Source organism: Staurois parvus, unplaced genomic scaffold (assembly GCF_062004578.1).
Source record: "Staurois parvus isolate SC_StPar_1 unplaced genomic scaffold, SC_StPar_1.0 ptg000165l, whole genome shotgun sequence".
Taxonomy (NCBI): domain Eukaryota; kingdom Metazoa; phylum Chordata; class Amphibia; order Anura; family Ranidae; genus Staurois; species Staurois parvus.
In genome coordinates, this window is record NW_028317961.1 from 16,079,918 (window position 1) to 16,093,919 (window position 14,002).

Genomic DNA, 14,002 nt, shown 5'->3' on the forward strand with positions numbered 1-14,002 from the left:
CTGTGCCTTCTATAATTCCCCCCCCCCAGGTTATCCTGTGCCCTCTAATTCCCTCACCCCCAGGTTATCCTGTGCCCTCTATAATTCCTCCTCCCAGGTTATCCTGTGCCTTCGACAACTCCTCCCCCTAGGTTATCCTGTACCCTCTACAATTCCTCCCCCTAGGTCATCCTGCACCCTCTACAATTCCTCCCCCTAGGTCATCCTGTGCCCTCTACAATTCCTCCCCCTAGGTTATCCTGTGCCCTCTACAATTCCTCCCCCTAGGTCATCCTGCACCCTCTACAATTCCTCCCCCTAGGTCATCCTGCACCCTCTACAATTCCTCCCCCTAAGGTCATCCTGTGCCCTCTACAATTCCTCCCCCTAGGTTATCCTGTGCCCTCTATAATTCCTCCCCCCAGGTTATCCTGTGCCTTCTACAACTCCTCCCCCTAGGTTATCCTGCACCCTCTACAATTCCTCCCCCTAGGTTATCCTGTGCCCTCTATAATTCCTCCCCCTAGGTTATCCTGTGCCTTCTACAACTCCTCCCCCTAGGTTATCCTGCACCCTCTACAATTCCTCCCCCTAGGTCATCCTGTGCCCTCTACAATTTCTCCCCCCAGGTTATCCTGTGCCTTCTACAATTTCTCCCCCCAGGTCATCCTGTGCCCTCTACAATTCCTGCTCCCAGGTTATCCTGGGCCTTCTACAATTCCTCCCCCTAGGTCATCCTGTGCCCTCTACAATTCCTCCCCCCAGGTTATCCTGTGCCCTCTAATTCCTCCCCCCAGGTTATCCTGTGCCCTCTATAATTCCTCCCCCCAGGTCAGCCTGTGCTCTCTATAATTTCTCCCCCTAGGTCAGCCTGTGCCCTCTATCCCCAGATCTCTCCTTAAAGCGGACCTGTCATGCTTATTTCTATTACAAGGGACATTTACACTCCTTGTAATGGGAAATAAAAGTGATTAAAATAAAAAAAAGGGACAGTGTAAACATAATAATAAAAAAAATTCAATGTGCCTCTATCCCTCCATGCAGAAGTGAATACATAAGTTTCACACGCATATGTAAACGGTGTTCGCAGCACATGTGAGGTATTGTCGCGAGCGTTCGAGCAAGAGCAATAATTATAGCGCTAGATCTCCTCTGAAACTTTAAACAGGTAACCTGTAGAATTTTTTAAAGCATCGCCTATGGAGATTTTTAAGTAAATGGGAGTTCACAGCATACATGTGAGGTATCGCCGTGAACGTTAGAGCGAGAGCAAAAATTCTAGCACTAGACCCCCCCTGTAACTCTAAACAGGTAACCTGTAAATTTTTTTAAAGCTTTGCCTATGGAGATTTTTAAGTACTGTAGTTTCTCACCATTCCACGAACTTGTGCAATTTTAAACCGTGACATGTTAAGTATCTATTTACTCGCCGTAACATCCTCTTTCATATTTTACAAAGAAAATAGGGTATATATTGTGTTTCTTTTTAAGTTCATTAAAGTGTATTTAAAAAGCTGCTGCACAAATACCATGTGAAAAAAATGTTACAATTTCTAGGGTCCTTGCTAAAATAAAATATATAATGTTTGGGGGTTATAAGTAATTTTCTAGCAAAACAATATTGATTTAAACTTGTAAACAAAATGTTCCAGAAAAAGCTTATTCTTCAAGTGGTAGGTGCATTTTAGCACTATTCTCAGCATAGATAACTTTTAGATTCTGGCAAGTTGACTTTAACCAAGCGTGAGACCAATTACCATCCTCTTAAGCTGGCCATACACTAAAAGAATTTAGTTGGAAAACTGTCATTTCTCGAACACGGATTACTGGAGTCAAATCGATGTTTGTTTTTGAATATAGCGCCGAAAAAATTCAAAGGAGCAGGATGAAATTTTTTTTGAAAGAACAAATTTCTAATGTATGTACTTTGCATTAGAGAAACAATATTCATTCCAAAATCAAATGTTAAAAGCAAACTAAATTTTGAAGTCCTTTCTTTTAATGACATTTGTCAAGTCATTGAATGTACGGATGAGAATTTCTGTACAAATGTACATACAAATGCCCATTTGTAAATCTACTAGTGTGTGACCAGCTGTAGAAGTATATTTTACTGCGATTGTCTTTTGAGAAATCTCTATTTTGTTGAATTAGGATGAGAGAAGTATCAAAACATAACTATTACATTTTGTATAATAAATGAACAGACCTAGGTTCTCCCATTGGTAGCTGGAGATGTTAGACAACTTTGTTCAATTGCTATTGCAAACTAGCATCAAGAGTTTGTATAGAATATCTGCTACCACTTTTCTTGCTCATTATCATAGAGTTTACTATAAATGTTTGGCCTTGTTGAATGTTTATATTTATGCACCCAGCTACGGAGTATTTTGCCTTGAGATCAGTCAGATTAGGCCTGCATGTCCAACCACCCTCTACTACCTATGCCAAGGGTGTCAAACTGGTGGCCCTCCAGCTGTTGCCAAACTACAAGTCCCATGAGGCATTGCAAGATTGACAGTTAAAAGCATTACTCCCAAAGGCAGAGGCATGATGGGTCAGTTTGACATCCCTGACCTATGCTCTAATCTTTAGTCTGTTATCAAAAGTCTGTATCAATTACTCATACTACTACAACCTGTTAGACTGCACTTCTATATTTGCATAATTGTTACTCAGCACATCTATGAAACGTTTGACATCTGATATGTGCAATGAAACAAAGCTCCATATTGGCAGCTCTTGGCTATTGCAGTGGATCTGTGTGGGGAAAAGTAAACTGGCCGTAGAAGGGCAAATATCTGCTTGAAGGAGATATCTGCCTTTCCTAGCACAAACTGAAGAGATGTGGAGGACAGTCATGATTTCTGTCTAATGGCAACAGTGGTACATGTGAACTTTTATAAGAGTAATGGATTTGACCCTGCTCACAGGAAGAAATGTAAAAATGTAAATATGGTACATGGGCAACTGCTCTTCTTTTTTTCTCAAATTTTAATATGAATCAGTTCCATTGTGTTTAAATCATCACTACATTTCAATTTAGCTTAGCAGTTTATTTTTGAAATTCAGATCCAAAAATCACTCTCCTGGCATATCAGCAAAATTAGTTGCTATAGTGGTAAGGGTTTTTTTTTTTTCTGAGAGACTGCTAGTATAGACTTTTTTTTTTAATATCCCAATATTATGCACCATACCTTGTACTGGCAAGTGAGCCTAGGTAAGCATGTTCAAGAAATGTGATGAAAATGGAGAGGAAAGAGCTGCCTTGTTAAGTATTGGGGCAGCATGACACATTTGTTATGGCTATGTAAATAAGAAGCTAAAGATCAGGGTTTCTTAACCAGGGTTCTATGGAACCCTAGGGTTCCTCCACCAGTTGCCAAAGGTTTCTTGAGCAATGAGCAATTTATGTCCCTTAGCTAAGTTTCGACTGACACCATTGATATTTTTAGCTGTAAGGGGGCAATTCTTCCCAATGACCACAAGCGTAAGGAGCATTCTTCCCACTGACAAGGAAAAGTGACTCTCATGAAGTTCATGGATTGTTAATATAATGATTTTTAGCAGGGGTTCCCTGAGACTGGAACATTATTTCAAGCGTTCCTCTGTGTTGAAAAGGTTAAGAAAGGCTGCTCTGGATGGTTGTGTTGTGGAATCAGGAGTTACGGGCAATGTGATCTCTTTCTTTCTCAGCATTTACTGGTGATGTTGGAAGAGTTTTGTGTTATGTTCCTGGGTTGGGTAGCAACACATATAGGTTTATTCAATTATTCAGTTATTTAAATCTCCTAACACTTGTTATATAAAGTGTGATACATGACACGCTAAATACTCTCTAAATGCAAGAGAGCACCCATTTTGCAAATGAGGGTGCTTAGAGTCACTGGTCCAATTTGCTGACCCAATAATCCATGAGATCATCAGTTTTGTTTTTAGTGACCATGATAAAATAAGATATGGTGATATTACCAAATAATATAAAGGTGTGACACCTTTCTAGAGTAGTTAAAGGATACATTCACCTTTGAAAAAAAATAGTAAATGCACATATTTTTGCAGGTAAAAAAATGTGCATTTATTATTTTCTTTATATTGAGCCTGTAAAGCATTGCGCCTGTGATGAGCAGATTGAGGGTGCAATTCCAGACCTTTGCAGACTGCTAGTGTAAGCGGTTTGCTTGTACCTTGTAGGAACAGGCAGTTACACACCAAGAAGCATCAATGAACTACCTAGAGTGCTCAACAGTGCCCTGGTAGTTCATTGAGAACTACAAGCCAGCAAAGGCAGTCAGTGCTTGTAGTTCTCCCATTCACATAACTCTGTGAATGAATGACATGGCTGGGTAGGCAGAGCCCTGCACAGTTGCATTTTTTGTAAATTGTGACAGCAGGCATGGAAAGAACATCCCCAGCCTACTGTCACATTGGGGACTCGGAGAGGGGGGGTGGGGACAGCTGCAGCAATAACATGTTACACCCTGAATACGGGTGTAACATGTAACATGCTGTAAAAGGTGAACCAGGGGCGGACTGACCATTTGTAAATTCGGGCACTGCCTGAGGGCCCGGGGTCAGTAGGGAGCCCCATGAGATGCCCCTGGTACCTTTTTCATAGGGTTTTTTGAGTTTGGGCAAGGACACAGGGGCCCCATGATCCCCTATTGCCCAGGGGCCCCATGAGTTGTCAGTCCACCCCTGAGGTGAACTTATCCTGTAAAATATAACTTAGTGCAGGGCTTAAAATTTCAAGTCCTGAGCTACTAGCCAGGCCTTAGAGTTACTGGCCACCAACAAACAAACAAACACACACAGACATGTACATACATACACACACACATACACACATACACACACAAACATGTACACACAAACACAGAGACATGTACACATACACATTTATACACACACACACAGGCACGTACAGACACGCATACACACAGATACATGTACATACACAGAAATACACACGCACAGACACATGTACATGCACACAGACACATGTACATACACACACAGACACATGTACGTACATACACACAAACACACACACATGTACATGCACACACAGACACATGTACATACACGCAGACACATGTACAATTGTACATGCATACACAGACACACACAAACACACACACATGTACACGTATACACACACACACCCCATAAAAAGGTGCAGTACTTCGTTGTTCACTCACAGATCCGTGTACTGCACTCTAGGGGGAGGCAGAGAGCACAGCACACACTCCTAGCTTTCACTGCGCTCAGCTATTGAGCAGTCTGACGGCTCCCAGTGCCAATGACAGATCCGGCCTGAGCTCCGAGCCTGCTCAGCAAGACAGCCCTGGGGGGGACACTCTCCCCCACCATAATTCCCACTCGCCATTGGCGAGCAGGCGCGTGGAAATTTCAAGCCCTGATTTAGTGGGTTATGAAGGCAAGAATTTACACCATGCTAGAGGGGTCTTCAAAATTAGATAGAGCAGTAAGTCAGGACTCCGTTTTACAAAGAAAAGTGACTTTCACAAATGTCATCTTGTTCATGCCAAGACAGAGCAGTAAGACAGAAATAAAAGCTAAGTAATAGAAAGAAAGTTAAGTAATGTTGCTCTGAGACAGATTTCATATACTAAAACTTTTTTTTTTTACTTTTTTGCCAATGTCACAACAACAGCAAAGTGGATAGGTTTGCTGCAAACAGACTTTTGCTCATTAATTCTCCTATCCCAAGCTGTTTATAAAGTTTTAAACCCACCGCATTGCCATTCTACAATGCCACATAAAGCTGTTAACTAAAAACGAGAATATAGTAAATACTTACCTTTCTTGCTGCCTGCACTGCCAATGCTGTGAATCATCAACAAAGCAGTGCAGCAAGAGAGGTAGGTATTTATATTCTTCTTTTCAGGTAACAGCTTTATATGGCATTGCAGACTGGTGATAGGGTCACTTTAAACTGGCTACAAATACAATTGTTCATTTCAGATATAGCATTCTTACAAGATACCAATATGCAGTTATATGCAATTAACATACTGTATATAAAAAAATAAAGTTTACTCAACTGAGAAATTTTGTAAATACATACTACTAGCTAATCCTGTTTATGTTGCCATACTATGGTATGTTAGAGTCTTGCAGGAACTGTTGTGGTATCTCCTGTTATAGGGATAGCTTTTAAAGGGACAGTTCACAGAAAAAAAATGCTATTTCATTTCCTGATCCGATTCTCCAGTCCGATTGTAGTATTTCCTGGTTAGCAATGTGTTAAACTATGAGCAACCCATGTAATCTTTTCATGACTCATCCCAGTGTGGCTTGGTTAGAGATTTCCTGGCTTAGAATATAGCAAGTGACCCGATGTTTATTGGCTTAGGTACTGTGACATACACATTTTCTTCTGTCCCTTCAAGATTCGTATGGTGGTATCTATTGAGGTTAAAATACGAAATTTAGGGTTTTGGTGCTTTTAAGTGGCAGCTGAGAACAAGCTCAGAAGTAAATTTCTTAACAGCAAGGGCAATGGGCCAATGAGAGTTGATACATGCAGACATAACATTGCAGGTATGAAATCAGATATATATATTTATATATAGATATATATATATTTTTTTCTTTTCTTTTTTTTTTTTGCAAAAAAGAAATGCATTTTTTCCCATGCTCCTTGCAATCTTTCCTTCATGATGTATACTGCAAGAGGCATGTGCAATGCCAAGTTTAACATGACTCAAGAAAAGAGCCCAAGATGATCATCACTGGCCCTTTATTGGCTGAAGAGGATCTTGCAGGACATGGAAGTTGCAGTGAGCAAGATACCAGTACATGCTTGCACATTATTTTGCATACTTTAATTCTGCTATAATGAACAACTGCAAAACATCCACCTTGCTAGACTGGTGACTCTTAGTACATTGCCCCACTTCTGATATATAACTGCACATGTGTGGCCATCAACACCAAGAAGTACAAAGGATGAAAAACAAACCTGCGGTGGTAAAGTACATTTGTTATTATGATGACTTACATTTTTATGTATTCATTTTATATAACAGTGTTGAAATTAAGGTATTCTTGATTTTTTCAAATGAATGAATGATTTATAAAGCTTCATGGTTACAATGTTATTAGTCATTGAATAAAAATAGCTACTGCTGATCACTGTTTCATTCATCAGCTGTGATTTTGAAGTAATTTTGTTCCAAATTATGAACTTACATAAGGTGCAGGGTATTGTGTAACATACAATAACAACCATTTAGCAGTCATGACACATGGGCTTGGTACTTACAGTATCTCTACTGTTCTTTGCAAGTGAAAACAAGTATACCTCATCATAGTGTATCTATTTTTTTCTAAAACATAAATAGTTGCTGCGCTGCCTCTATTACACCCTACTTACGTGTGGGTGCCCCACAAATATGTGTGTGCCTCAATGCCCTATGGGCTAACAGAAATATATCCCTCCTGCCCAATGACTTCATACATCCCTAGATTGGGAAGACAATATATATACTATGCATAATCAAACAACAAATGTACTAAGGAATAAATAAATACAAACATGACAATGTATCAAACTAAGCATACAGTGCATATATATTCAAAAAATAATAAAAAGTCCCAACGTGCAAACATTTGAAAGTTCCAATGTGAAAAAATATCCCCATCTGCATCCAATGTAAAAACTAGGTGGTATAACGGTTAATCTTCTTATCCATGAAAATCCTATTTTTTTTTTAGCTTGTGTGGTTGGTATGTTTTTATTGCTGTCCCCACAAGGGAGATTCACTCTCTGCTTTTGTCCAGGTGACCATTGTCACATGGACTGAAAGTGAGAGGAAAAAAAATTAGCTATTACCAGAAAAGGAATAGAGGGGAAATCTTCCAATGGTAATACTTGTTCCTGTGACAAATGTCAAAGAATTTCCCCACTTTGAAGTTGTGTCCACAATCTTCCCAGTGGAAAAGTGGAAAACAGATGTCAAAAACAAAACTGAATGAAATCTAATCATTCCAAAATCTAAAATAAAAAAGGTTGGCTTTAAATACTGTATACTATAAAGTGGTTGTAAACAGCACCAGATCTAGCCTGTCTGATGTAGGGGTGCAGTAAAAAAATGTCAGGGGGGCAGAAGATGGGCGGTCAGCAGGGCAGTGTATAGGGGGTAAGCAGGGCAGAGGTTAGGGTCAGAAGTTTGTACTGCAGTGTACAGAAGTCATTAGTTTGTAGGGCAGTGTACAGGGGTCAACAGGGCGGAGGACAGAAGTCAGGAGTAGATGAGGCAGACTTCAAAAGGTCAGTAGTAAATTTGAAGAGTTCAGGGGCCAGTAATAAGTGACGCAGAGGACAGATTTTACCTAACAGTGGGAGAAGCTTCAAGGGGAATGATTAAACAAAATCTGTGCCTAGTCACTGTATGCCTTGCACACATATAACACAGTCCTTGTACCCACAAAATACTCCTATTTACTATGTCACAAGTGACAAGCTCACAGATACACAAACCTCAGAACAAAGAATCATTTTTAAATATTTAAACGTTTCCATCACATATGCTTTTCTGTACAAAAAAGTGATAATTTTGTCTGTCTGAGTCGACCCTAAAGAATAACTTCATTAAAACCAGCAACTGTTGGGACAATAAACACTCTATTCAGGACTACATAATATACAGCATAGTGTATAGAGTGCAGGGGTCAGGAGTAAGTAACATACAAAACAACAGATAGAGTGCAGCATCAGGACAAGCCTACCTGTTCACATCAGAATTACCCTTACATCAAGAATCCCCATAAGAGTTCCCTATCAAACAGAGGCCACAGAGTCCCTTCTCTACATCAAGTCCTCCCCTTTACACCAGGGTCCACAAAAGTCCCCCCTACATAAGGGTCCCCAGAGTCACCACCCTTACATCAGGGCCCCAGAGTCACTTCCCCTAACATCAGGGTCCCCAGAGTCCCCCCTTATGTTAAAACGATAGTAAAGTGTCGCAAAAACAAAAAAATCAGGGTCCCTAATCTTCCTCCTTACATCAGGGTTCCCATAGTCCCCCTCCTTACATCAATCAGGGTCCTCATAGTCCCTCTCCTTACATCAGGGTGCCCATAGTCCCTCTCCTTACATCAGGGTCCCCATAGTCCCTCTCCTTACAACATGGTGCCCACAGTCCCCTCCTTACATCAGGGTGCCCATAGTTCCCCTCCTTACATCAGGGTCCCCATAGTCCCCCTCCTTACATCAGGGTCCCCTTAGTCTCTCTCCTTATATCAGGGTGTCCACAGTCCCCCTCCTTACATCAGGGACCCACAGTCCCCCACCTTACATCAGGGTCCCAATAGTCCCTCTCCTTACATCAATCAGGGTCCCCATAGTCCCTCTCCTTACATCAGGGTGCCAATAGTCCCCCTCCTTACATCAATCAAGGTCCACATAGTCCCTCTCCTTACATCAATCAGGGTCCCCATAGTCTCCCTCCTTACATCAAGGTCCCCTTAGCCCCCCTCCTTACATCAGGGTCCCCATAGTCCCCCTCCTTACATCAGGGTCCCCTTAGTCCCTCTCCTTACATCAGGGTGCCCATAGTCCCCCTCCTTACATCAGGGTGCCCATAGTCCCCCTCCTTACATCAGGGTGCCCATAGTCCCCCTCCTTACATCAGGGTGCCCATAGTCCCCCTCCTTACATCAGGGTGCCCATAGTCCCCTCCTTACACTCCATTCCTCCCTCACCTTAAATCACAGCAAGTTATTTTGTTCTAATCACTGCAAGATCTACTTGACAGAGCTGATCCATCCCACACCAATACAAGAAGCCTGCGGGATGAAGACTTGATTGTAGTGATGGACAGTGCACCCTGTGTACCCATTGGCTGGAGAGGCAGTGGGAGGCAGTGCTGCCAACCTCCTGCTGCCTCTTCAACCAATGGGTAACTGAATTCCTCTCTTAAGCACCTCCCTGTTGACGTCACTGTGGATCTCCCGAGTCCCAGTTGGCTAGCTTACCATGCAAGCAGCTGGAAGGACATGTATTTTAATACAGGAGATAGTGGCAACTCTATGTACAGCCTTCATGTCACCTCACTTCCCCCCCTACAGACTTTATGGGACCCGTGTCCAACTATCCCCTTATCAACAGCCCTGAAGGTGGGAGTGGGGGAGCTGAAGGCTTGGGGGGGCACAACTGAAATCTGGGGGGTTCGGCCCTCCCCAGCACCCCCCTTAGATCCGGCCATGGTTGTAAACCTCAGACATGAAATATGAATAATGCATATCACGGTATAGTGTGTACTTGTCTTAATTAAAGAAACTAAGGTGTTGATTTAGTAAAACTGGAGAGTGAAATCTGGTGCAGCTCTGCATAGAAATCAATCAGCTACCAGTTTTTTTTTGTCAAAGCCTAATTGGACAAGCTGAAGTTAGAAGCTGATTGGCTACCATGCAGAACTGCACCAGATGTTTCTCTCTTCAGTTTTCATGCGTTATTTCTGTCTGCTGCTTCATTCTTCTGATATTTGCATAAGTCACTTATGACAAGTTTTCCTAACACCAAGAGAAAAATTTTGATGGGGAGGGACCTCCAGCAGATTGACAGCCTCAGCTCTATTATTGTGATCAGTGTTTGTGGGGGGGGGGGGGGTGCCTCTTCCCTCCAATCAGCTCTCAGAATTCTCTGCACTGAGCTCTGCAGAGTGTAATTTCAGCTCTCCATCCCTCTTTTTTAAGCTTTATACTATATATTCAGTACTTTGAACAGATGTAGAGACACACAGGTACAACTTGCGTAGGAGGATTTGTTTCATCTCTGCATATTACCTGAGGCCAATCATTTCAGTGGGTGTATGTAAGGGTGTACAACCACTTTGACCCTTACACTTAACCTGTCCCTTTGGCTACCATCACACTAACATCTATCATGTTGTTTGTTTGCCGTTTAATAATTTTGTCTCTTCCTCCCTCAGTAGCTAAGGGATGCTCTGTATAGCTAATCCCATCCTTTTTTTAGTGTCTCTTTAATATCTGTTCTGAGCACATGTAATTGCTGGAGCTAGACATATGGGTTTTTTTAACCTCTGTGATGTTCATCTGTTAAGATCTGCACAAGTTTTGGAATCAAAGCTTTTTATGATCAGCAAGATGTAATTTGGATCAAGTCACAGTCTGCTAATTCTACTGAGACTGTAAGATACAGCTATCTTTCCCCAACTGGATCAGTTATAGTAATCACACTTCAGTGCTTAAATTGGAAAAGCAGAACAGTCTACCTCACATGGATATTTTCCTGCATATGCCAAATTCCAGTGGCAAGAATCAGCGTATTCTTGTGACTGGAGTTACAGGTGTATGTGAATAGAGGCAGTCACTTAGCATGTACAGAGTAATAACTGGCTCACAGCAGCCATTGCTGTTCTCATGTAGTTGCACACAAAGCAGTTTCTCACAGTTAGAGATGGATGTCTGAGCTGAGATGCATCTGATTGTGCCCAGGCCCGACACCTGTTCCTAACTGAAGCTAACCACTTGGTGTGCAGCTACATGCAAGCAGCAATGACTTTCTACCTGCAATGACTTTCTTCCAGTGACAGATTCTTTCTGGAGGCAGTATTTTGGGGTTTTTATGTATTTTGGGTATTTTTTATGCTATGTTGATAACGTCTTTGTTTAAGTTTGGGGTGCAGCATTTAGTTGTTAGTGACCATCTATTCTTGCAGCTGCCTTTTGATTGCAGCATGCCTGTCATGTACCTTGGTTGGTGTCTAAAGTGTGGGGACAGGGGCACACGGCCCAGGGCACAAAGTAGCATGGTTGTCAGTAACCAGGTAGCAGATAGCAGTAGTCTCTGGATTGTAGTCAGTAGTGGTGCAGCCACACCAAAGGAGGACCAAAGATGGCAGTCCGCAGGAAGGCATCAGGGAACCAGACATTGGAAGCTTGCTACAGAGATTACAAGGACACTCAGTCAGAGGCAGATGCAGGTACTCATTGACATCAGGAATGTGATGAAATAGCAAGCCAGTGTCAGCATAGATGGACAGCAAGGATGTAGTCAGTAGCCAAGGCAGAGTCATACACAAGGAGGGAGCAAGAGTAAATATAGTCAAGCAGCAAGCCAAGGGCGGTACCAGGAAGACAGCAGAGCGTGGTCAGAGGAAAACTGAGGTCAGAGTCTAGAATCCACAAAGCATTGTGAGGAGCAGGCTGGGTCAGCAACAGTGATCAGGCAATAAGAGCAGAATTGCAGGAACACAGGTCAAAGGAAACGTAAGAACATCCAGTGATTACATCCACACATCAGGGCCTCCTTTAAATAGGCAGCTTGGTGCTAGTTTCTTGGGGTTGGGCATGCGCGTGTGTGTGTGCCAATGCGCCGATGTGTCAGTGCATGCCTGTTACTGGCCAATGTCTGTCTGTGTGCTGGCACATGTGCAGGAGCATGGGTGTGAGCATTAGCTGTATGAATATTAGATTGTAATCTCTAACAAGCAGGGCCCTCTGTTTCCTCTTATACCAAATTGTATTGTAACTGTAATGTCTACCTTCATTTTGTAAAGCAGTGCGCAAACTGTTGGCGCTATATAAATCCTGTATTATAGTAATATTAGTCTCCTGACAATGTCACTGCATTGTTTGAAGAAAAAAATAATTGCAAGAACAGTGTGTACCTAATCCACCTCAGATTAGATCAATGATATTCACCGCCCCTTGCTATCTCCCCTGGTAAACAAACGTTGGGCATACACCAGTTAGGCCTCTGATCCATGATTAAAACTGTCTTAATGATGGTCAGTTTTTACACTGAGTGTTGCTGTGCAGTGACATGTAGTTCTATCGAGTGCCGTGCGGAAAAAGGCAGACGTGCCTTTTTTCCACACTCCAAGGATTATACATCACACCAAAATGAGACAAAATTGATAAAATTGTTTTCTAAGTGTCCTAGAAGTGGCCTGCATTTATCTTGTGGGAAAAAAACTCAGGTCACCACACAAATGAGTTTATTTACTAAAGGAAAATAGTATGTGCACTTTGCACATGCAGTTACACTCTGCAAGGGCATTTGCTCCACAGCTTAGTAAATGAGGTAAAGTTCACTTGTGAAAGAATACCCAATTACATGCAAGGACAATTAAAAAAAAACAGAATTTCTGCTTGCACATGATTGGACAATATAAGTCAGCAGAGCTTCCCCTCATTTGCTTAGCTCTGAAGCAAATTCCCTTGCAGAGTGCAACTGCACTTGTAAAGAGCACAAAAACAAGCTCTTAGTGTTTATTAACCACTTGGCAACCATGCTATAGCTGAATGACGGCTACAGCATGGTTGTCCAGTTCTGGGAGGGCGTCATAGGACGCACACCCTCCCATGCACCCCTAGCGGCGCGCACCCAGAGATCTCCATGATCGCTGTGTCCTACGTGGTAAATATCCAATCACAGTGGCCAATGACACAGCAGATCACCAGGTAAATGCAGTTGCCGGTTATTGGCTGCACTTTCCTCACACTGTGACAGCGTGAGGAAAGTACTGCCGATAATCAGCAATTATCAGAAAACAGATCGGCACTGATCATCAGGGCAGTGATGATTAGTGCTCAGCAGTGCCACCCACCAATGCCACCCACCGGTGCCTAGCAGTGCCACCCACCTGTTCCCATCAGTGCCACCCACTTGTGCCCAGCAGTGCCACCCATCAGTGCTGCCTAGCAGTGTCACCCATTAGTGCCCAGCAGTGCCGCCAATCAGTGCCGTCAGTCAGTGCCATTCATCAATGCCCATCAGTACTGCCCATCAATGCTGCCTATCAGTGCCCATCATTGCTGCATATCAGTGAAGCATCATCAGTGCCACCTATAAGTGCTGCCTATCTGTGCCCATCAGTGCTGCCTGTGTCCATCAGTGCTGCATATCCATGCCACCTCATCAGCGCCCTTCAGTGCCACCTATCTGTGTCCATCAGTGCTGCTTATCAGTGCAGCCTCATCAATGCACATGAGTGAAGGAGAACAATTACCTGTTTGCTAAATTTTA